Here is a 25,110-nt window from a genome sequence, read left to right as displayed (position 1 = left end):
TTGTTAATTTGATTAATATGTGTCTTGGGGTGTTTTGCCTTGGGTTTATCCTGTTTGAGACTCTGGGTTTCTTGGACCTGTGTAACTATTTCCTTCCCCATTTTAGGGAAGTTTTCAGCTATTATCTCCTCGAGTATTTTCTCATGGTCTTTCTTTTTGTCTTCTTCTTCTGGGGCTCCTATGATTTGAATGTTGGGATGTTTCACATTGTCCCAGAGGTCCCTGAGGTTGTCCTCATTTCTTTTGATTCTTTTTTCTTTTTTCCTCTCTGCTTCATTTATTTTCACCATTTTATCTTCTATCTCACTTATCCTATCTTCTGTCTCTGTTATTCTACTGTTGGTTCCCTCCAAAGTGCTTCTGATCTCATGTATTGCATTATTCATTTTTAATTGACTCTTTTTTATTTCCTCTAGGTCCTTGTTAAACATTTCTTGCATCTTCTCAATCTTTGTCTCCAGGCTCTTTATCTGTAACTCCATTTTGTTTTCAAGATTTTGGATCATTTTTATTATCATTATTCTAAATTCTTTTTCAGGTAGATTCCCTATCTCCTCCTCTTTTGTTTGACTTAGTGGGCATTTTTCATGTTCCATTACCTGCTGGGTATTTCTCTGCCTTTTCATCTTGCTTAGATTGCTGTATCTGGAGTGAGATTTCTGTATTCTGGTGGTCTGTGATTCCTTTTTATTCTGGAGGTTTCACCCAGTGGGTGGGGTTGGACGATTGGCTTGTCAAGGTTTCCTGGTTAGGGAAGCTTGCATCAGTGTTCTGGTGTGTAGAACTGGATTTCTTCTCTCTGGAGTGCAATGGAGTGTCCAGCTGTGAGTTTTGAGATGGGTTTATGTGTTAGGTGTGACTTTGGGCAGCCTCTATGTTGACGCTCAGGGCTATGTTCCTGCGTTGCTGGAGAATTTGCGTGGTATGTCTTGCTTTGGAACTTATTGGCTCTTGGGTGGTGGTTGGTTTCAGTGTAGGTATGGAGGCTTTTGGATGGTCTCTTATTAATGTTCCCTTAGTCAGGAGTTTTCTGGTGTTCTCAGGTTTTGGGCTTAAGTCTCTTGCCTCTGGGTTTCAATCTTATTCTTTGAGTAGTCTCAAGATTTCTCCAACTATATAGCACTGATAATAAAACTTCTAGGTTAATGGTGAAAAGATTCTCCACCATGAGGGACACCCAGAGAGGTTCACAGAGTTACATGAAGAAGAGGAGAGGGAGGAGGGCAATAGAGATGAGCAGGAGGAGAAAAAGGGGGGCTCAAGAGGAGAGAGACAGATCTACGCAGTTCTCTGTTCCCTAAGTGTTCTCCATAGCCCAGACACCCACAGAGATTCACAGAATTGGATTGGGAAGAGAAGCGGGAGGGAGGAAATAGAGGTGATCTGAGGGAGAAAATGGAGAGTAAACGTGGGAGAGAGTAATCAACACACTCCTGAGTAAAAATGGGTACTGAATATTGGATTCTTAAATGTCCTATATTGATATCAAATACTGAAAAATAAAGATTAAAAATCTAGAGTAGAGGTTAGACTCCTAAAAATACAATATTAAAAACAAAAACAAATACACAAAAAATTTTAGAAATATATATGAAGTTTGGTTTAAAAATAGGGCCTCTTCTTTTTTCTTTTTTTTTTTTTTTGGTAAGGTTATAGTGAAATAAAAATGAAAATTAAGGAGTAATAGAGGAGTAATAGAGGACTTTAAAAGAAGAGAAAAAAAGTAAAAAAGAAAAAAAATTTTCTAATTAAAATAATAAAAATATATGAAAATGAAAACAAAAGTTAAGGAGTAATGGAGGAGTAATAGGGAATTTTAAAAGAAAATAAAAGAGAAAAAATTTAAGAAAAGAAAAAGAAAATAATTTTTTTTTTAATTAAAAAATTCAAGTAAAAATATATCTGGGAATTTCTCTAGAGCTGTTGTGGTCAGTGTGGGTTCGGTTCGGTTTCAGATAGCTCCTCATTCCAGCTTACACTTCTCAATATCTATAGGCCCCTTGTGGTGTAGTCGGTGTTACCTACAGGGATTTTAATCCGTTGCACCGGTCCCTTCTGAAGTTGTTACCTTTGTTTATTTGGCTTCTGTTTGCCGGTCTCTTCAGTGTCTAGTTTCCACCCTGGCACAGGCGGGAGGACGTGGTCTCTTGTTCAGGTTCACTTGTTCAGTCCTGTTGCGGGGAGGGAGGGGCGCTGCAGACAAATGTCACTGGCCTGTGTGGGGAGCACTCAGTGTTCCGGCCACACTGGCTTTGCCCCCGCTCACTGGTGTGTGCTTTCCCCGTCTACACTGCTCAGGCTCCCGGCTGCTCTATATGGAGCGGGCCCTGTGTTGCGTGCGGTTCTCATTTTCGGGTATTCCACAAAAGCCCGGACTCCGTTGGGCCTGCGTTTTATGCCTTCACCACCCAAGCAGCTCAGGCAGCCAGGAGCTTGACGGGCACACTTTCCCCGGGTGTGGTGCACCTTCTCCCCTCCACAGTCCCAGCCTCAGTTTCCGGGCGCTCCAGTCAGGCGTGTGTGCCTTTGTGTCTGTTCTCGGGAGCTGGCCTCTAGCCGCGACCCTCCCGGGAGATGTCGACCATTCAGAATCTCAGGAAGTCCTTGGTTAGAGACTGGAGGCCTGTTTGCAGTGTGGTAGGGGTGCCGTCTCTGGGGCCACGTTTGCCCCTTTCCCTTCCCCACTGTCTCCTGCCTCCAGCAAGGGATGGGCCCGTCCACCGCCGGCTAGCTCTTCTCTGGAATTGCTCAGCCCCTTTGTTCTGCGAACGGCCAGCAGTGTGTTCGGGCCAGTTAATTTTCTCTCTCTCTCTTGCTATCCCACAATTTAAGTTGCTATCTCACATTAGCTCCCTCTGATTGCCCTCAGGGCATTCGGGCCCAGTCCTTACCCTAAGCAATGCTGCCCACTCCTCTCCGTTCCGCCCCCACTTGCTGGTGGTGGATGCGGGCGTCTGGGGTACTTTTCTGCTGGGAGTTGCTTTAAGGTATGTAATCTGTAGGTTTTATTTATTTTTCCTCCCAGTTAGGTTGCCCTCTGAGATTCAAAAACTTCCCACAGACCCACCAGTGCGAGGGTTTCCTGGTGTTTGGAAACTTCCTCTATTACAACTCCCTTCCCAGGACAGGTCTCCATCCCTAGGTCTTTTGTATCTCTTTTTATCTTTTATATTTTGTCCTACCTCCTTTCAAAGATGATGGGCTGCTTTTCTGGGCGCCTGATGTCTTCTGCTAGCGGTCAGAAGTTGTTTTGTGAAGTTTGCTCAGCGTTCAAATGTTCTTTTGATGAATTTTTAGGGGAGAAGGTGGTCTCCCTGTCCTATTCCTCTGCCATCTTAGCTCCTCCTCTTCAACTAATCATTTTTGTCTCACTTTCTTGCTATGACACCTTCAGCTTCGGCATAACTCACATAAACCAGATCATGGTTCATGATGTATTTTTCCCTCATCATGCCTTTTAGTTCAATGAGAGAATGTTAGACACTACCCTAAGTCTCACACAATAGACAGAAAATTGCATGTTCAAAGTCTTCTCATAGTATAATATTTTCAAAGGTGGTACTTTACAATAACCTAAACCCCATAATTAGCAATCTAGGCAAAAGACTCTTGACAGTTTGATTTATAGCATCCACAATTAGAATCTTCCAAATCCAGGTTCATTAATTGCTCTGATATTTTTATAAATAAATTATATACATCTCATGTTGTACATATAGCAAAGTCATAAACCATATCTTTGCTTACCTATGTCTTATTCTAGGGGTTTCTAATCTCTAGTCTGCCTAGTAATCAGCTGGGAAGCTTATTTAGAATTTAGATACTTTGGACCCATTCCTGGGGACTTGATTAGACTAGAATGGAAAGATCTGAATTTCAGTAAGCAGGACAGGAAATTCTGAAGCAGATGGCCAATGGGATGGGTTCATGGAAAAATACTTCCCTCCACTCTGATGTCTTAGTCAGACCTAAGGTAAAAGAAAATTTAAAATGTTTCTCAAAGAATTTTACTTTAGAAACTACCAAAAAGATATACGTGTTCAGAGATTTAACAACAGGCAAAGTAGGACTACATACACCGAGACAACAGAAACAAAATATCCTTACTTTCTTCCTGGAAGCACGTTTTTGATGGTGAACCAAAGGAGGAGATCTCATCCAGAACCTTGAGTTTTCTGGATGTTTTCTTCCATCAAAAGATGGAAATTGGACTTTGGGGTGACCAGACACTGTGGAACAGAGTTCCAGAAACAAAAGGATATTCAGAAAAAATATCCCCAGAAATCAGTGTAGGGTGCCTTAAAAATCTGCTAAGCAAAAGGCTGCATATTTGTAGCATTAAATTCTACAAAGCTAGGTAAAGAATATCTGTAGGGTAGAAGGCAAACAATTCCCAGAGCAAAGATAATGATGGTACTGCTCCATCCAGCCAAAGTGAGACTACTTAGTGATCACCTGAGACAACAGTGGATATCCCAGAGGAATTCATGACATCCCAGACGAATACATGCCCTGGTAGTGGGGGTGGAACTATCACAGAGTGCAGGATACTCTTGACCCATCCAAGCAAACAGTTTTGACCATCCAAGAAAATGTTAAAAACAGATCTCAACAGTATCAAATTCATCCACTAGTGACATGTCCCGTATCTGTGCTGTTGACTGTATAGCTTGCAAATCTTATTCCTGGTCCTTCTGGAGATTTTATTGTACATGCTGTGTGCTAAATCACTTCAGTTGCATCTGACTCTTTGCAACCGTATGGACTGTAGCCTACCAGGCTCCTCCATCCTTGGGATTCTCCAGACAACAATACCAGAATGGGTTGCCAAGCCCTACTCCAGAGAATCTTCATGACCCAGAGATCGAACCCATGTCTCCTAGGTCTCCTGTATTGGCAGGAAGGTTCTTTACCACTAGTGCCACCTGGGAAGCCATATGTTATACATAGCTTTCTCTAATACAATTATTCCTCTTTTAAGTATTGAATAGCTAGAATGAATTTTATGTCTGACATTAAGAAACTGATTATGTGTACACACAGCTCGTTTCCTATCATGAATTTTATGCCTCAGCTGTATCAACGATTAATACCTTAGTACTTTGAATATGTATATTCCTTATACTTTTGTACATCAGTGTATACCCTTCCCTTGCTAAAGAACAGTTAGTCATTCTTTAACATCCTGCCCAAATGATGTTTCTCTTCTTTGGTGTTTTTATTTCTGCTTCAGAACTTAGGTTGGCTTCCCTCACCGTCTTTTCATAGTAATGTTTCTGGATGACTCTCACCGTATGCATTAACTCTTTGTGAGAACTTCTCTTTCTCATAGACAATGAGATCCTCAAAGAGCAAAGTGATGTCTTCTGCCTTTTATATTATCTCAGGGACTCACACAGGGGCTGAAACCAAGTAGCAGTAATAGTATTAGTAATAGAAGTAACAGTAATGACAGTACATAGACATAAATATGATGTGGTCCATGTCTCAGCACTTGACATGTATGAATTATATCATCCAAGATTGAGAGCTGTTATACAAATTGAATACTATTATTATTATCCCTGTTTCGTAGACACAGAAAGATTTTTAGAAATAATTTCAGAATAAACAGAAAAATTGAACTTAATACTTGGAACAAAACAAAAAGTGACCCCTAGAGGCAAATATGCCTCCTAGTAGCCCATATCCTTCCAGTGTCATGATTTTAGATGCTCTCTTTTTTCTCTTTGATTAATAACTTGCACTAATTTATCTTCATTCTTCTTTTGTTACACTGAAAAGAAAGACTGAGCATATCATGCTTTCTCATATCTTTGTGAAATAGCACATAATATTTCCTATTTTGCAGAGATTTTTACTGAGGGCAATTAAAACACCTAATGTAAAAGTTGGCCCTGAGAACCAAATGCTACTATTCCTCTTCTATACTCAGGCAAGAACAAAGCTGAATCTTCTCTTCATGAAAAGAATGAATATCAACGTCTCTTTGCTTTAAATACTGGCAATTCTTATTTATTATTTCTTAAATAAATAGTTTACTAAAACATCAGATAATGATAAATAAAAAGTTCTGCCATATGATGAAAACATGAAAAAGTGAAACTGGCTCACTCGTGTCCAACTCTTTGTGACCCCATGGACTATACAATCCATGGACGTCTCCAGGCCAGAATACTGGAGTGGGTAACTGTTCCCTTCTCCAGGGGATCTTCCTAACCCAGGAATCGAACTAAGGTCTCCCGCACTGCAGGCAGATTCTTTATCAACTGAGCATGATTACCATCCAAATTAGCATCCATGTATGTGCTCAGAGACAAAAATGAACACTAATAAGATCTACATCTTGTTTCTTTGTGTTTAAACATGAAGGATAATTTGAATTGTGTGTTTGGGATAAAAATGATTATTTCTGCTCTTTTATGCATTGGTACTATAAACAAAATTATATTGTTTTTATAAATTATAAAGAAAGTCAATATAACTAAGTCTATGATGTATAAGGAAAAACAAGCCATGGAGAATTAATAAAATTTAGGTGTATCATCATGGACTAGGTGTGATTTACTGAACTGATCTCAAATTAACCTCACAGTTAAGGCCATGTTCTAGAACAAATTTTACTGACCTTATCCCTATAGCAGAATGTATGGAAGAGTTCTTAAACCGTTTCAGCTTTAGTTTCATTGTCAGTGGATCATACAGACAAAAGTGACTTCAGGAACCTCTAAATATATTATTAACCAGAATAGGGTTCCCTGAGATTGCATGCAATGCCTATGGGAGTGTTTTCTAAGAATCTGAACAAAAGTACTTTCAAGAAACTTGGATATCCCTTTGAGATAATACCTACAGCTTATAACAGAGAAAATAAAAAGTATAATTGAGGAAGGTATAGCTCAAAATGGAATAATAGAAGTTTTCTGATTAGAAATACTATGTTTTTCTCTCTTTGGTAATGCTTAGCTTTGAAAACCAAGATCATCTTTCACATTGTCAGAAATTATATTATCATATTTAATAAGAAAGTAGAATAAACCTTATGTTTGTTTCTTTAGATTTGTTTGGTTTCATCTGTCTGGATCAGTCTCAGATTATTCCTTTGAACTATAATTTTGTAAATGTCTCAAGGGCAAGTTAAATTCATTATTTATGGAACTTGCTACATAAGGAAATGTTTACCTATGTGCATACAGTCTTCGCACTTCAGATTAAGCTAGTGTATCATTTACTATTTCACTTGTTCCATGCATTCAGTTCTCCATTTGGGGTAGAATATGCAGTCTGTACTTCAAGCTTCTGTTCTCTGTTCTTCACAGTTTTCATCTACTGTCTAATTCTTTTAGTCTAATTTTTCAATTGCTCTGCTTTCAAGGAAAGTCCCTGTAGTATAGACTCTGTATAACTGATTGCCCCACCCCTTTATAGTAGAAGTTATGCTCTTCATTTTTAATTCTTTAGTTAGACTCTTAAGTGACTCAGATTCTTTATCTTTCTCATCCAAGTTTATTTTTGTATTTCTGCTTACATGTTTTATTATGCTGTATTTTAATTTTATAATGTACCTGATTTCTTTAGATTTATAGAACTAACATGAAGTTAAGTCAGTTGAAGCTTCAATTTTCTTGTTTCTAGATATTTTTAAAATATGTTTTAATTTTTTATGTTGCAGAATCCTTTTAAGGATCCAATACTTTTATTTCCTGTTTAATTTTTTTAGTCTTTTGAGATTATGATGTTCTTGGTATTATGAAGGTATAATCTTGGTGTTATGATGTTCAGGCTTTAGATTTTCTTGGGTTCCCTTAATATTTACTTAAATAAACTTAGAACTATTTTGCTAGAATAACAGACTGTAAGTTTGTTGATGATTTTAAGTTTACTAGTCCAGTGATTCAACATCCTGAAAGATTTACAAGGAACCTGGTACCATGATGACTAGAGATATATTTGAGTCTATGTATTTTTTCAGGTTTTGTAAAAATATCATTCTGAGGCCAATATTTTCTATTCACCTTACCTTTTGGCCTAGTCTCCATCCCAGTGCATGATGGGACCTGCTCAATGCTGAGCAGGGTTTATGATAGAACTCTGCTGCTCCACCAGGGAGAATAAACTCAAGATCCAACCCCTACTTCTGCATTTGGAGTACTCATAATTTTTCTTTAGGATCCAAATACAGCTCCTTTCAAATGCTATTGGTTTATAGTAGCAGATCTATTAGTGTGTTTCCTATCAATTTGGGTGTGTTTCCCCAGCAGATTATGAGTTTCTAGAGAGCATAAATCAAGAGCTTTTCTTCCTAGAATACTTACCTGCTAGCATATTGACTGACATAGACAGAGGAACCAAAAATCTTGGCAAGTTTCTATTAAATACTAAATGCTGAATGAAATACACCTTCATGATAGGCTTTAGAATATAATTTGATGAAACATTTCTTAGTAGCATTAAAACTAAAAGCAACTAATACAAGCAAGCCAGTTGATGATGATGATTTTTTTCATTTTCTGTTTCATTCCTTCTTTTTTGTTTAGTTTGTTTTATTTCTACTAGGTAGTCTAGTCCACTGAATTATTACTGAAATTAATAGAACTGAAACTAATTGAATATATTAAATTGCACCAAATGAATTGTTTTAGAAGGTAGCTTATAGATCCCTAATCTTTAATAGTCATAAATAGCCAGGACTTGATATAAATTCTTTATTTATTGATCTGTAATATGTAGTTGCTAACACTCAGTTAAAAATATGTTACTGCCTTTAAAATATAATTGTATTTCCATATAACTTGAGAGCCAGAATTGGAACAAAATAGTTCAGTTAATTCGACATCAGTTCAGGATGATTTGTTATAATACATCTGGCATACAAAAGAGGATGAAAAGAAAGCATTTGTGACAGACTTGAATAGAGGATAGGTTATGAATAGACTGATGACTACTTGTAGTTTTCTCAAAAGCAACTTAGCTGAAATTATGCATTTATATTTTCTTAACTTTATAGGCTAAATAGCATCATTTTCAGAGTATAGATGGAGAGATTCACCATTTAAATACTACTGAATGCATAAAATTTTTAATTGTAATTTTATGCTCCAAAATAGAAAACTATTTTAATGCCAGTGTAAAAGGGAGTGTTTTCAAACTATCTTCCTTATACTCCTCTTTAATGATTGTTTCTATGAGTTTAGTTAAATTGACTATACAAAACTGCTATTTTGTAAGCAAAATAATCAAATATTGGCAATTCTATACCATTTAAACTAAATATATTTTATAGTCTAAACTTTTATAAAGTAGCTATATATAATTGCTCCCCATAAAAATTGAGAAACAATCCTAAATTGTATTTTGTTCATGTTTGGGAAGTCCCATTAAAAGAAAAGTTCAGAAACAATACTAAATTGTATTTTGTTCATGTCCTTTGGAGGTACAACCTGATGAACTTGATTAATATTTGAAGGATTAAAGATGACTTGGCCTTGACTTAGAGATTTAGATAACACTCTATACCACTTACAAACTACTTTCAAGAGTAAGTTACTAATACTTCAGGGAATAATCTTGAATTTATCACTTTAAAAAAAAAATTTTCTCAATGAAAGGTAATATTTGGGTTTTTTAATCTAATATCTGGCTGCTGCTGCTGTTCACTTGCTAAGTTGTATCTGACTCTTTGTGACCCCATGGACTGTAGTAACCCACCAGGCTCCTCTGTCCATGGAATTCTCCAGGCAATAATATTGTAGTGGGTTGCCATTTCCTTCTCCAGGGGATCTTCCCAACCCAGGGACTGAACCCATGTCTCCTGCATTGCAGGCAGATTCTTTACCATTGAACCACCTGGGAAGTATCTAAGATCTGGAAATGCATATGATTTTTATCTTATTTTTCTGTATATGGCAACAAACCATCATGTCCTTTAAGTACACAGTGCTGTGAAATGAGGTTACAGCTCTAATCTGGGGCTGATTTTTTTCTTTTTAAATCTCTCACCATTACCACCACATATGCCCAAGTTGGGAGATAGTGGTGGTTTCCCTGGGGTGTGTTTTGAGCACTTAATATCTGGTAGAAGACAGAATTTAATTACATCTGAGTCATAGAAATAGTCACAGAAAATGTTAAGAACCTAGAAGTATAAGTCACCAAATAGGAGTTCATACTTGACATTAGACCGCTTGAATGAACTAGGAAGGTCTAGGGATATTTAATGAAAAGTATGATAAGAGAGAAAAAGCAGAAAGAAGAGGCTTTCCCCCAAATTAATAAGCATTTGTAACAAAGTTGAGCAAGGCAGCAAATTAAAAACACACATATTTTTGCAGGAGCAGAGAGCAACTCTATTAGTGGAGGGTCATGTACAATATATAATTGAGGAATGCTAAATTTCCAACTGATACTCTGATGTGGGGGAAGAATTCAACACAGATGTTGATACTGTGAGATGTGCTAGAGAATTAGAGGCACAGATAACCTGATTGATTACCCAAATATCACACAGTCAACAAAATCTGTTAGATGGAAATATATCTCTGGAATATTCCAGTCTGGAACATTTTCTAAAAAGAACAAAATAACTTTTCCCCTAAAGCATTTTGTTAGAAGTTCAGATGTTGGTAGAGTTTAAAACTCCATACATGACTTATGACACCAGATTGCTGACCTCCTGGGATGAGGTTTTTGATTTTGATCAAAGCATACAGAAAGCTGAATTTCATGGCCTATTTGTAACTTGCCTGGAAATACTTGGGAGTCACTACAGTTCACTGTACCTGTAGTTTTGAGACCCCATCTATTATTGCCACAACTTCTATTCAAGTCTTCTGTTCTCTGATCTTGTCTGTAGACAGTCAAGTCCTGGACTGGAGTCTGATCAAAGCAGTATTTGAAGAAAGAGCTATTGACTTGAGTAACAATGACAGCCAGATGACAGACCATCTCAGGTATACTTTTCAGATTCACTAATCCTCAGTGATGTAGGTTCACATAAATTTTATGACAACTAGGGGAAACATAACTATGTTGTAAAAACCAGAATCTAAAAAAATCGCATACAGACAATTGAACTGGTACACAGTTGTCTAACTTCAATTAAGTGGAATGCCTTCAGAAGATTCTGCTTGTCTCTAAAACTTTGGCTTCTCCTCTGAATGAAACCAGAATGTGTGGAGGTATGAATTGAGTGAATGTGTCATTCTTGATAAAGATGAAAACACTTAGACAAGGAGGGAGGAACCCCTGTTCCAGACTCAGTTTCATATGCAGAAACAAAGGTGAACCCCAAGATTTTTACCTGTGATGTTCACTCCTTATATAATCTTCTCCCTTTGAGAAGGGTGGGCCTGGCCTAATCAGGCAAACTCTTTTAAAAGAGAATGTAGAGGTCAGAGGTGGCAAAAATCAACAAACCACCATGTTATGGAGAGAGCCACGTGTTCAAGAATGGCAGTTTATCTCTAGGAGAGAATAATGGCCCCTGGTTGACAATCAGCAAGAAAATACTGATCAAGTTCTGTAGATAGAAGAGATTCAATTCTATCAATAATCTGTAGGCTTAGAAGAAGCCCCACATCTCAGATGGGATTGTATTCTGTCCAGCTTGATTTCAGCCTGAGCAGAAAACTCAATCCTATTGTGCCCAGACTTCTGATCTATAGAATAAATGAAGAGTGTTGTAAGCACCAAATATGGGATCATTTGTTACACAGCTATAGAGAACTAATAACCTAGTATCACTATTTAATTAGTTGAGTGACCTTGAGCAAGATCTTTTCCTCTCCCTGTTTCTCGGTTTTCTCACTTATATCTTAAGGTTTAAGACTATATCTGCTCTATATTTTAAAAATTCTATGAAACGAAGCTACTTATTTACTCTAAGCCTGAAGCCTGGGGAGAGTAAAAAGAACTCTGGAATCTACCAGGAGTAAATTCACTACTCTATTCTTATTGACATTGTATTATATCCAAATGAGCTACAAAGGGAGAAATAGACAGTGGCTCTGGTCCCTCATTTGAATAGTTAGTTGTATCATGAAATGCTAATAACAAGACAGGAATGAACACGTACTTCAGTATATTTGACTCCTGTGAGTAGCCTGTTTGCTTCATACTCACTGTTACTAAGATAATTTTGCATTGAAATTCCAGGAGACCATTCCATCAAAAAGAGGCAAGGAAAGTGTTTACATTTTGATCCATTAAAATTTCATTTTACCATCAGGTGTGATTTTGCGATGTATTTCTTTAAAGGACACACATTCCATTTTTTAACATTGGGTTAATAGTTCTTTTAAAAAGCAGACATGTTCATTCAGTGTATTTTCAGTATAAAATATAATGAATATTAGGCAAAAATTAGGATTTTTAGTCACCTTTCAGATGTAAAAGCTTCACTAAATGTGTAAGTTGTGCTATTTCATATATGATAAAACATCAACCACAAAAGGAAAATTTGTATCCAAAAAAATTGTATTTTAAAAACTCATAAAAGGTTTAAGTTCATTCCTGTGATAGCAGACAACTAAATTGGCCCACTGACTTAGATCAGATGAAGTGGTTGAAGAAGTCTTTCTGGGATCAAGAAAGACTAGCAATAGAGTAAATATGAAATTTGGTGATTGCTATTTTTCCCTGAAATATGTTGTGACCCAGACACATGAAGAAAAAATGTTGTTTACTCTGCCAGTGTGAAATTAACTACATGTTACCCATAAGAACATACCATTGGGCTTATAGCAGTTACTTAACTAGTAAAATTTTCTCCAAAAAATAATGATAGACAAACTGGTATAATGAAAACAGCCTGAAGGAGAGATAAGTGATTCATCACCCAAACCACTGTGAACAGTTATTTGACTTTCGATAAAGTAATACTTATTTTTGCCTTCATTCTGTAGAATATGGTCTGAATCCTAGCTGCATTAATGAGAAAATATCTTGATTGATACACAGAAAGCCTAAGTGATCATTGTTATTAATTAATAAGGGAATAATAGATAACAAATGATGATTGACTTTCTTGTTCCTATGTCCATTCAATTAATGTCCATTTAATGAATCCATTTCATGGGATATATTCTTGGAGGGTACATAATTAAGATATATTTCGTCCCATGTACATGCATATAGTATAAGTAGGGACAGGGTTATTGGGATGACCTATGTAGCTTTATGCATTAAGCAAATTTATCTTGATAAAAACAATAGAAATCCCCTCTGGCTAGCTTTTTATGCATTAAATTGAGGAAAAGGAAAGAAAATCATGTACAAAACAGCATAAGAACCAGAAGGAAGAGAGATTGAAAAACTTGGAACAACTTAGAATTCAAGGAAATTGTTCCAAGGTCAAAATATACCAACTTGTTTAAAGATAAGCAGGAGACTGGGAAAGGTCAATAGTTTGGAAGAAAGAAAAAAAAAAAAAACCCTCTAAAAACTGAGGCCATACTGTTCTGCATCAGATACAGTCAACTGAAAACTGAGTCCAGAGTAGAAATTCAACCTGGAAATGGATGGTTAAAAATGGCACATGAGACAAACAAATTGTTATACCTTCCCCTGCCAAATGTGGAAACCATGAAAATGTTTGACATCAGAGACACCAGAAAGTAAGAAATTATGTATAATAGAGAAAAGAAGCAATAAGAATCATGACATATTTTTGTGAATGGTATAAAAACAGGATTTCTGGATAACTTTCTTTGGCTGTTGGTAGAATGAAGTGAAATGAGGCAAAGCAAAGGCACAACAGCACCTAACACAGAGAACTCATTCAATAAAGGATAGCTGAGGGTGTTGGATAAGACTCTTGAGAGTCCCTTGGACTGTGAGGAGATCCAGCCAGTCCATCCTAAAGGAGATCAGTCCTGAGTGTTCATTGGAAGGACTGATGTTGAAGCTGGAACTTCAATACTTTGGCCACCTGATGTGAAGAGCTGACTCATTTGAAAAGACACTGATGCTGGGAAAGACTGAATGTGAGAGGAGAAGGGGACGACAGAGGATAAGATGGTTGGATGGCATCACTGACTCAATGGACATGAGTTTGGGTAGACTCTGGGAACTGGTGATGGACAGGGAAGGCTGGCGTGCTGCAGTCCATGGGGTCACAGAGAGTCAGACATGACTGAACGACTGAACTGAACTGAGGGTACGACTCTTAGTTTATGTTCTTCATCTGATCCTTTAGGACTTAAATCCTCATGTCTCACATAATTTTTTACCATGTTTTCTCCATTCCATGAGTGGTAACCAGAGTGAACCAAAAAAGTTTACTCACATACTTATACAAACACACAGTAATCCCTCATCATTAACATAAATCGACCCACAGATTTTCATTAAAATATTCTCAAGCCTGAAAAAAAAATTGAACTTTTAACCCACTCTAAGATAAGGGTGGGCTCAGCAAGTGAGATGGCAAGAGCAAAAACCTAATGTGATGAGTCCATATGAATCTTTATTTTAACTAGATAATCCATTTCATAACCCACCCCCCAAATCAGTTCTCTTAATGTTTCCCAGAAATCCCAAGAATCCTGGCAAAAGATGAAAACATAAATAATCTGGCTTACTAAAGTCTAAAACTGGTAACAAAACAACAAAAAAGTTTCAGTTTAAAGAATGTTTAAAATTGATAGAATTTTGATTTATTTTTTCAGTCTCCTGAAATCTGATGGCTCATCTGTGAGGATATTTTTCCCACACTGCACAGAATCCTGAAACTTATACATTTATGTACATCATCTACAAGTTATAAAAAAAATCTATGATTAACATTGTGGGCAGAACTAACCTATAATCAAAATCAGAACTGGTAATCATTTCAACACTAATATACATCCAGCTGATTATTTTGACATGGATTTCCTGAAGAATGACTACATGTCCAAAGCTGAATTCATCTCTTCTTTAAAAACATAAGCTTTCTTATTTATTTATAATTCTTCTAGTCAGCCAGTTCTAAATTGGGATCATCTTCATTATTTCTTTTTTGCTCCCTACATCCAACCAGTTGCCAAACTGGATTATTCCACATTCACAATGTCTCTCCATTTATTCTACTCTTTCTCATTTCTACTGATACAGTCTCTGATGTCTTTTGCTAGCATTGTTCAGTGAATTATGTAACACTGGAATTATAGCTAAAAAAGTGAACTCTTCTTGAATGTAGATGGAAGGGTGGAAATGTTCCTTATTTACCCTTTTATGAGAATTATTATGTGAGTACTTATAACTATCAGATTTCATAGAACTAAACACTTAAGATAAATGCATTTATTATTTGTAAATTACACATAAATTATTTAAAATTTCTAACACATCTATCTGAATTTGGTTATCTTTACATTGTACTTTCCTACGTGGGAATGAATGCAAACCAGAATCTTCGAATAACAACGATAAAAATGTTGAAATTACTTTGAATGCTGAAATGGTGAATGACTTTGCTTATAGATTGCTTCAACTGGGCTGTGAAATAGTGAAAAAAGATTTAAAACCTAATTTGTATTTGCAGACACAATTTCTTTAACATCTGAGATACTCATTTCATTTTAATCGTAAATAGATCATCAGATGCAAAGAGCTACAGTTTTTCATTCCTCTAGCTCACTATCTTTTTTTTTTTTTTTTTTGTCTTTTGGAGATAACAGATTCTGTTGACTGATAGTGTTACCTGATAGAGGATGCAATAAAGTTAAGTAAACATTTACAATTCTAAATTTTATCCTATCCAGGATTTACTATATTAAAAGCTACAAGTTCTGTAGCAAGCAGTTACTGATGGCTGTAGATAACACATTACTTAGTTCACTACTGTAGTAAATCTGCTCCTAGTAAAGCAGGGATTTTCCTGGTCTATTATTTAGTTATCTTGTGAATATGATATACACAGAATTTGGTATTCAAATATGATTATTATTGTTTTCTGTACATGTACACTTATTGGGTCTCTCTAAGAGTATTTTCTCTGTATTAAATATCAGAAGTATCATTCTGGAGTTGACATTGCTTTTGTATTTATGCTTTGTGACATAGTCATTTTTTTCTTCAAATTATTTATATTTTCAAGTCAAGTATGCTGTTCATTTCACTTGATACATGTTCTAAACCTGGAACACGTTGACACAGGGACCTAAGATATGTGTTTGGTGTCAAGTAATCAGTTTTCAGTTATAAATTTATGTATAGAAAATTTATATGCACTTTTTCTTGCAGTCTTTTTAAAACAGTGTCACTGTAGTTACAGGTTTACTCGAAAATCAACTTTATTCTCTTTCAAGCCAGATTTACTGGTAGTAAGCTAAAATAGATTAGAATAACTCCAATTTGTAAGATATCTTTGAACAAATATGACTTCTATGGTTTCCCTAAAATGTAAACCGTTCAAACTCAGACCTCAAGTTTTTATCTAAAGCAGACACTCTAGTTTTTTGCACACAGAGGATGAATTTCTATGGTCCAACTCTCACATCCATACATGACTACTGGAAAAACCATAGTTTTGACTAAACAGACCTTTGTCAGCAAAGTGATGTTTCTGCTTTTTAATATGCTGTCTAGTTATGCCATAGCTTTCTTTCCAAGAAGTGTACTGTGCTGTGCTAAGTCACTTCAGTTGTGTCCTACTCTTTCAGACCCTGTGGACCGCAGCCTAACAGATTCCTCTGTCCATGGGATTCTCCAGACGAGAATCCTGGAGTGGATGGCCATACCTTCTTCCAGGGTATCTTCCCAACGCAGGGATCAAACCCCTGTCTCTTTTGTCTCCTTCATTGGCAGGTGGGTTTGTTACCACTAGCACCACCTGGAAGCAAATGTTTTATAATTTCATGGCCACAGTCACCATCCTCAGTGATTTTGGAGCACAAGAAAAGAAAATCTGTCACTGCTTCTACTTTTTCCCCTTCTATTTACCATGAAGTGATGGGACCAGATGCCATGATCTTATTTTTTTGTTTAATGTTGAGTTTTAAGCCAGCGTTGTCACTCTTCTCTACAATAAATTTATTATGAATTCACTTGATAGTTGCTCCAGATTTTTTATGTACAATATTACAAGTTGCTACAAATAGATTATTTTATTCTAATGATAACTTTCTTTAAGAATAAAATGTTACTGCGTTTTTGTGAGAAATTGGGTTGCCTATTAATATCAAAAACTGCTTTTATTTACAGTTTGAAAATAGATTCAGATGAGTAATTTAATTTTTTGAGTATTAATCCAGAAACTAATTAGAGCATTGTTCAGAGAAATATTACTCTTACAAGAAGAATTTTATTTTTGGAAACACATTTTGGGAAAAGCATTTAAACTATAATTATCAATATATTATCCAATGCTTTATGTTATTATTTGAAAAATAACCTAAATTATGCCTGAAACCTTAGAGAAAATTCAGATTCACAGGAATAGAGAAAGTGTCTCTGTAGGAAAATTCCCAAATAGTAGGTGAATTCAGAGAACCGACAAAGGGAGACCAGTAATATAAAATGTATAATTGGAAATACTGGATGGAAATTAACAATAATGTAGCTGGAAACAAAACAGCCCCATGCTATAAAAAATAATCAATATGCAGAGTGTTAAATTGGAGAAGGAAATGGCAACCCACTCCAGTATTTTTCCCTAGAGAATCCTGTAGACAGAGGAACCTGGTGGGCTGCTGTCCACGGGGTCTCAGAGAGTCAGACACGACTGAAGTGACTTAGCAGCAGCAGCAGGAGAATGTTAAATGCCTATGAAATAAAAATAAGTCATTTAACTTTTGGGTGTTGTCCAACCAAAGGTCAATGATACTAGTAACAATATTCTCCAATTAAAAATAGCTTTCAAAGAAAAGCTCCACATAAACCACTTTTTCCTTATAACACTATGATAAGTAGGGTACTAGAGTTGTTCTCACAGAGCAAATTTTAAAGATTCTGATGCTTTACTATCCAAAGCTGGTAGAAACAGTGAGGTTTAGAACCTGGATTTCATATTTTCTTGTTTAGAAATGATTGGGCCTTGCACTGGTGCTTCTGTAAAGACAAAATCAGTAATCACCGAATTTAAAATCTCTAAGCAGGACCATGGACTGCTGGCCGGGCTGCGCTCAGTCTTGGCCAGGCTGTGGCTGGATCGCCCTCGGGCTGGAAGCGGTTGAGCGCTGAGGCCGAAGGCGACGGTCAGGACCGCCGGCACGGTGAGGGAAAAGACGGGTGCCCGCGCACTCACAAGGCAAGCACCTGCCGCAGCATCCTCCACCAGGTCCAGCGACAAAAGAAACATCCACCCCCTCCTCTCGTCACAACAGCCTCAGGATCGCCCACCTCGGGGTCCCAGCGCTGCCCACCCCGGTGGTCCCCATCATCCCTCCCGCTTTCGCCGACCCTTCTTGTGGAGCAATCGCTGTGCGGGTGCGTCCCAGGCTCACCTCTTTCCACTTTCTCACACACAGCAGCACGTGCTCCAAGACAGCGAATTCTTGAGCTGCCGGCTTCCTGCCACTGCAGAAGCCTGCTCGTGCCCACTTTGCCAAGTCTCCATATCCATGGGACTCATCGGCCACCCACCCATTCTGCCGCGTCGCCCAGCCTCCTCGATGACCAGGGCGGAGCCAGTCCGCCGGTGTGGATTCCTCTTTGCTCTGATCAACTGCGGTTCCTAACTGTTGCTTTAGTCTCTTAAGTCCTGTTCGAGTGAGTGACTCTTATGCAACCCCATGGCCTGCAGCCTGCCAGGCTCCTCTGTCCATGGGATTTCCCAGGCAAGAGTACTGGAGTGGGTTACCATTCCCTTCTCCAGGAGATCTTCCCCACCAGGGATCCAACCCATCTCCTCATTAGCAAGCGGATTCTTTACCATTAAGCCACCTGGGAAATTCCGCAGTTCCTAACTAGAGCTCAGTAAAAATGGAGCTCCATAAAAATGTTAGTAAGTATCGGACTAGACGAGGTCAGTATGTAGTGGGGAAAAAAGGAAAGAAGCTCTTTAAAGAGAAGTCATTTTTTGGTAAGAATTTTTTCCCCATCTCCTCCCTTGACAAGGAAATGGAGGAATAAGTACGATGAAGATGAAGGCCAAATAAATAAGGGACATTTTAGAGCTGAAGAGACTGGTGGAAGGTGGACTGGACAAGGTAACTTTGAACTGGTTACAGTATCTTCCACTTACGGATTTTGCTTTGATGACCTGAAGCAGAGAGGGCTGTGCTGCATTTCTGAGCTTTCAAATGCACTCGCTGCTGCTGCTGCTAAGTCGCTTCAGTCGTGTCTGACTCTGTGCGACCCCATAGAAGGCAGCCCACCAGGCTCCCCCGTCCCTGGGGTTCTCCAGGCAAGAACTCTGGAGTGGGTTGCCATGTCCTTCTCCAATGCATGAAAGTGAAAAGTGAAAGTGAAGTCGCTCAGTCGTGTCCGACTCCTAGAGAGCCCATGGGCTGCAGCCCACCAGGCTCCTCTAACCATGGGATTTTCCAGGCAAGAATACTGGAGTGGGGTGCCATGGCCTCCTATAGGTACTCAATCCTCTGTGCTCTTCAGAACTATAAAAACAGAAACAACGTTTATAATTTTTTTCTATAAGTGCTGCACATAAATATAGTACTATAGCATTTATTATCTTTGAAAATTTATCTCTGTTCATAAAATCTAAATTTTCAAAGATTAAATGTAACTTTTGAATACTTTATGGTTCTCATTATTTCTTACCATCAATATCTATTAGTTCATCTACCCTGATCCCCTCAAGTTCAACAATATGCCCCTTCTCTACTCACTTCCTCACCACACCTTCTGATACTGATAACCGTTTCTGTCTGCCTTCTGAACTGGATAGAATGAAGGATTCCTGGGCAGAGTCCATATTGTCTAAATTTGTGTTATTGGCTCTTAGTACCTAGCAATATATCTGTGAAGCAAAATAAACTAAATTCTAGGCCAGATTTTCTTTTGGAACAGGAGAATGTATCTTTTACAAGCACCTCAGTCATTGGCTTAGATACTGAAATTGTTCTTTGTGGTGGATGCAATATGTCTCTCTTTCTGTTTGTCCTGTGTCCATTCTTACTGTTTTCCAAATATCTCTGGGAGTCTGACCCTTGCCTGGACCTCTTCGCCTCACTCTCCTTACCTTTTCTGCCACTTGCAGGCAGTCTGACACTTCTCATTCTGTCCTGCACTTCTGTAACAAGTACTATGAATGGGTTTTAAATTTTTTTTCTCTTCTTAGTTCTTTTAAGGAATCTAGGTCCATAGATTGCATGGGCATGTGTGAAAATTTTAAAGAGATGATTGTAAAAATGAAGGGCCTTGTAAAAACATGCTTCTTCAAAATAGTTAACAGACACTATTTATTGTCCACATATTGTGTGGGAGGCTTTGGAATGGGCAGAAGTAGTCCATATTCTCAGACAGTTTACAACAGTGTTAAAATGTTGGGTTTCAGCTAATGGCCCATAGGGACAAACTGAAGGAATCTCAGTCTATGAGTGACACAACAAGATTTATATTCTAGGAAGAAAGGGTTTGCTTCAATTAAAGAATTATCTGGAAGATGCAAAACAGAAGATGGGACTGCCAGTGTAGAGGCTAACTGAATTAGTTTCAGGAAAAGATAATGGCTCAGGGAATAATAAAGGAGAAATAAAGAAGATTGAAAGGATGTGAGAGTTACACAATTGGCCCTCTGTATCCATAGCCATGGATTCAATCAACTGCAGGTTGAAAATATTAAAAAAAAATTTTTTTCAGAACATTCCAAATAGCAAAACTTGAATTTGCTGCATACAGGCAACTATTTACAGAGTATTAATATTGTATGTGGGCATCCCTAGTGGCTCAGATGGTAAAAAATCCACCTGCAAGGCTGGAAACCTGGGTTCTCCCTGGTTGGGAAGATCCCTTGGAGAAGGGCACAGCTATCCACTCCAGTATTATTTGTGTAGTATTTACATTGTATTAGGTATTATAAGTATCTAGAGATGATTTAAAGTATGCAGGAGGACTGCATAGTTTACATGCAAATACCATGCTTTTTATATAAAGGACTTGAGCATCCACAAATTTCTGTATCTATGGGGGTCCTCAACCAATCCCCTGCAGATACAAGGGATAACTGTACAAGAAAAAACAGATAGGACTTGGTGATTATCAAATGTGAGTGTGTGCACTGAAAGCAAAGCATGGTAATTCTTAAATGGATGAAGAAAATCTGTTTTATATATATATATACATATATATGGATTTTACTTAACCATATATATGGAAATTACTTAACCATATATATGGAAATTACTTAACTATAAAAAAGAAAGAAATAATGCCATTTGCAGCTACATGGATGGACCTAGAGATTATGATACTAAGTGAAGTAAGTCAAAGAGAAAAACCATATAACTTATATGTGAAATATAAAATATGACACAGATGAACTTATCCAAGAAACAGAAATAGACTCCCAGACACAGAGAGCAGACTTGTGGCTGCCAAGAGAGAGGGCAGTGGGCGGGGACTGGATTGGGAGTTTAGGATTAACAGATGCAAACTGTTGTATATAAAAGGGGTAAACCACAAGGGTTATAATGTATAGCATAGGGAACTATATTCAATATCTTGTAATAAACCATAACATAAAAGAATATGAAAAATTATATATGTATACATATATATCAAATCACTTTGACCTACACCTGAAACTAACACATTTGTAAATCAACTATACTTCAATAAAAATAGAGTGAATAGAGATTGAAAGTAGTGTAAGTTAGAGGAAGAAAAACATGATTGAAAATTGAGAATTAATTAATTAAGAGTTAAAACTTAGTTGACTAGAAATTTAATAGCACAAAGTTTGTTAAGTCCTTAAACAGGACCAGTCATTATGAACAAACTGTGAGGCAGGAAAGAAAAGGTGTCTCTTAGTGCCTATTTCTGAGCACAGAGGAATGGAGAATAGATATCAGATGATATTAAGTGCCAGGCTAGGAGCTGAGGTCTTGAACAGCATCCATCACAAGAGAGCTGCCAAGCACACTGGACTTCCCTGATTGGGAGGGTCTAAGTCCACTCAGTGAGGTCAACAGTGCATCATTTTGCTCCAGTCACTATTCAACAAAATTATTAACAAACTGAAGGAAGACAATACAAAATTTCAGAAATTAAAAAAGTGACATTTTAGATCAAAGAAAGACCTAAAATAGGTACAAGCTAAGTTTATAGAGAGAGGTAAATGGAAAGCTCTCAACTGTGAAATTGCCATCCTTTTTCCAAAACATGGTAGCCTTTAGCACTGTAAATTGCCACCTAGTACTGCATGAAAGGTTAATTGTTTTAACAAAAGCCAGTCAGTCTGTTCTTCGGGAACCTTGCTTCTACCCAAATAATGCCTGAAGATCTGAAAGGCCAGAGGAGATATTTTAAATAATAGAAACAGAACATACTATCCATATAAAGTATGCCTGAACATTGGGAGTTAAACTAGAGATTATGCAACAATATTAGGCCAGTAAGGTTGTTTTGGGCTTCCCCAGTAGCTCAGTGGTAAAGAATCCACCTGCAATCCAAGAGATACAGGAATTGCAGGTTGGATCCCTCGGTCAGGAAGATATCCTGGAAGAGGGCATGGCAACCCACTCTAGTATTCTTACCTGGAGAATCCCATGGACAGAGGAGCCTGGTGGGCTACAGGGTTGCAAAGAGTCGGACAGAACGGAAGCGACTAGTTGGTAGAAACAGATTTTTTCATTAAAAGATTACTGAATCTAATTTTCTCCCCCATTAGAGTATATTTGCAGCTATTTTTAGTCATCAATTAATATGGGGATGTAAAAACCCCTCTCTTTCATTTAAGAGGATGTTTCCTTGCTGGTAATAATGAGATAAACATAGCTAACATAAACAGAATTCTGATTTATGATACTCACCTGAGGAGGCTCTCTGAACCTTAGATTCTCAGGAGAGTTCTATCAATTGGTACAACTCTAGTCCTCAATAGAGCAAGGGATTTCAGCTCTGAAGATAGGAGTTTGATGGACATCTGGTCAAGGATCTCTCAACAGAGATGTAAAAAAATATTACTGATGTGGCTGAAATTCCTCCAAACTTTGCTATTCAATCATAGCTTTTCCCAAAAGTGTCCCCAGACAGCCTCTTTTCTCTTTCTTTCAAAGTTAGGAATGTAGGACACCAATTTCTGGTGCCTTTTACATGTGGCAAAGAAGCGTGCCATTTATATGTGAGACAAGTTAGAGTCAGAAGAAAATAGGACTGGAAACGTGGAAAATGAAAGTCGCCCCATTGCCACCATTTGCACAGAATTTGGTGCAGAGACGTCTCCTTCATTGTGATGGGCAATTATGCCATTGGATAGAGAGCTTACAGAACTAGGTGAAATAGAAGCAGCATCAATTTTGAGTCACCACTAAGGATTGGGAGTCAGGACTGATACAAGGTGTCATCATAAAAGAGATTTGTAACTGTGTGTAAATCCCTTTGCCTCTGTAGAATTCATTCTCCTTCATGTAAAATGAAGACAAAATGAATTTCAGGGTATTGTCCACTTAGGAAATGACAGCAATATATTCTTGAGGATATTTAAGGTGAGAATGCAAATTGGTGAAGTCACTATGGAAGACAATATGGAAATTTCCCAAAAAACTAAAAGTAAAATAACCATGTGATCCAGTAATTCCATTCTTATACAAGAAGTCAGCCACCTGCAACCCCCAAGAGGATATTCACCAGAATCCAACCATGCAGCCGTACAGATCCTGAACTTCCCAGCTTCCAGAACTATGAAAAACAAATTTCTGTTGTTCATAAACCTCTTAGTTTATGGTACTTTGTTATGACAGTTCAAGCCGACCAAGGCAGTTGGGATCAGCTTCCAATATTTTATCCTTTGCACTTTTAATGTTGTGAAATCTCTCTCAGGCTTCCTTTAGTTATAAGGTTTTCTGACACATTTCCTATAGGAAATCTTCAGCCTTTCATCACAACTACTTTCCTCATTTGTCTCCGTAAGTTCATCTTTACTAAATTCGTCTGTCTATATATCTCATGTCTATAGAAGGCAAACATCATCAACACTCCCACGTAAGTTATATCTTCTATAATTCCATTAAAGTGTGATCTGAGTTTCACTTCTAGCATCATCACTTTTTATTTCTTAGTGGCACTCTTTCTTTGCTGGCCAACTTTTTTTTTTCAATTATGCATTTCTTGTATTTAAAATGTCATGTGGGTTTAACACTGGGAGGCAAGGAGGCTACGTAATTACATGCTTTGCTATCAGTACATGAACAGAATAAGAGATATGCAGTCAATGACAGCTATTAACAGGCACATCCGTTATTCACATAATGGTTTGTGGATTAAAGAGTTAACAGTCGTGTTTGTACTTCTGTAATTTTTTCCAGTTAATCCATGCTAGTAACTGAAATTGAAATTGTGTTGTTTGGGGACTGGTGTTATCTAACTAATTTCAGCGATAACTAAAATTTTTACATGTCAGAGCTATGAGAAGTGAGGACTGTCTGTACTAGATTCTATGTGTGGGAAACACAGAGTCCCTGCCTTCAGAAAGGAAAATGCAGATGTTAAGTAAAACCAAAGCAAAAACAGTGAACTACAAAGTGCAGTAAGTCTTCTGAAGAGAAAAGAAAAAAATTGAGGGAGTATAAAAGAGACTATTAACAGTGGAAAATGATGTATTTAAAGAAAGGGTCATGAAGGCGCATTTGATAATTTCTTGGAAAGACAAATTTTAACTAATATGTCAAAGAGGGTGTGAGATGGACTTCCCTGGTGGTTCAGTGGTTGAGACTCCGAGCTGCCAATGCAAAGGGCATGGGTTCAATCCCTGACTGAGGAACTAAGATCCTACATGGCATGCAAGGCAGCCAAAATATTTTTTTAATTAAGTCAACTATACTTCAATAAAAATAATCATTTTTAAAAAAGAGGGTGTAGGGAAAGCATTTCAAGGAAATGGAACCAAAGACATGCACAAAAGTTATCATGGGTAAGGGATCAACGCATTCCAGTAAGTGAAGGAAGCCCTTCTGATTGAGCACAGTGTGTATATATGAGTGTGTGTTGGGAAGAAGTAAAATACAAGAA

Source organism: Odocoileus virginianus, chromosome 27 (genome assembly GCF_023699985.2).
Source record: "Odocoileus virginianus isolate 20LAN1187 ecotype Illinois chromosome 27, Ovbor_1.2, whole genome shotgun sequence".
Taxonomy (NCBI): domain Eukaryota; kingdom Metazoa; phylum Chordata; class Mammalia; order Artiodactyla; family Cervidae; genus Odocoileus; species Odocoileus virginianus.
This window is presented reverse-complemented; position numbering follows the sequence as displayed.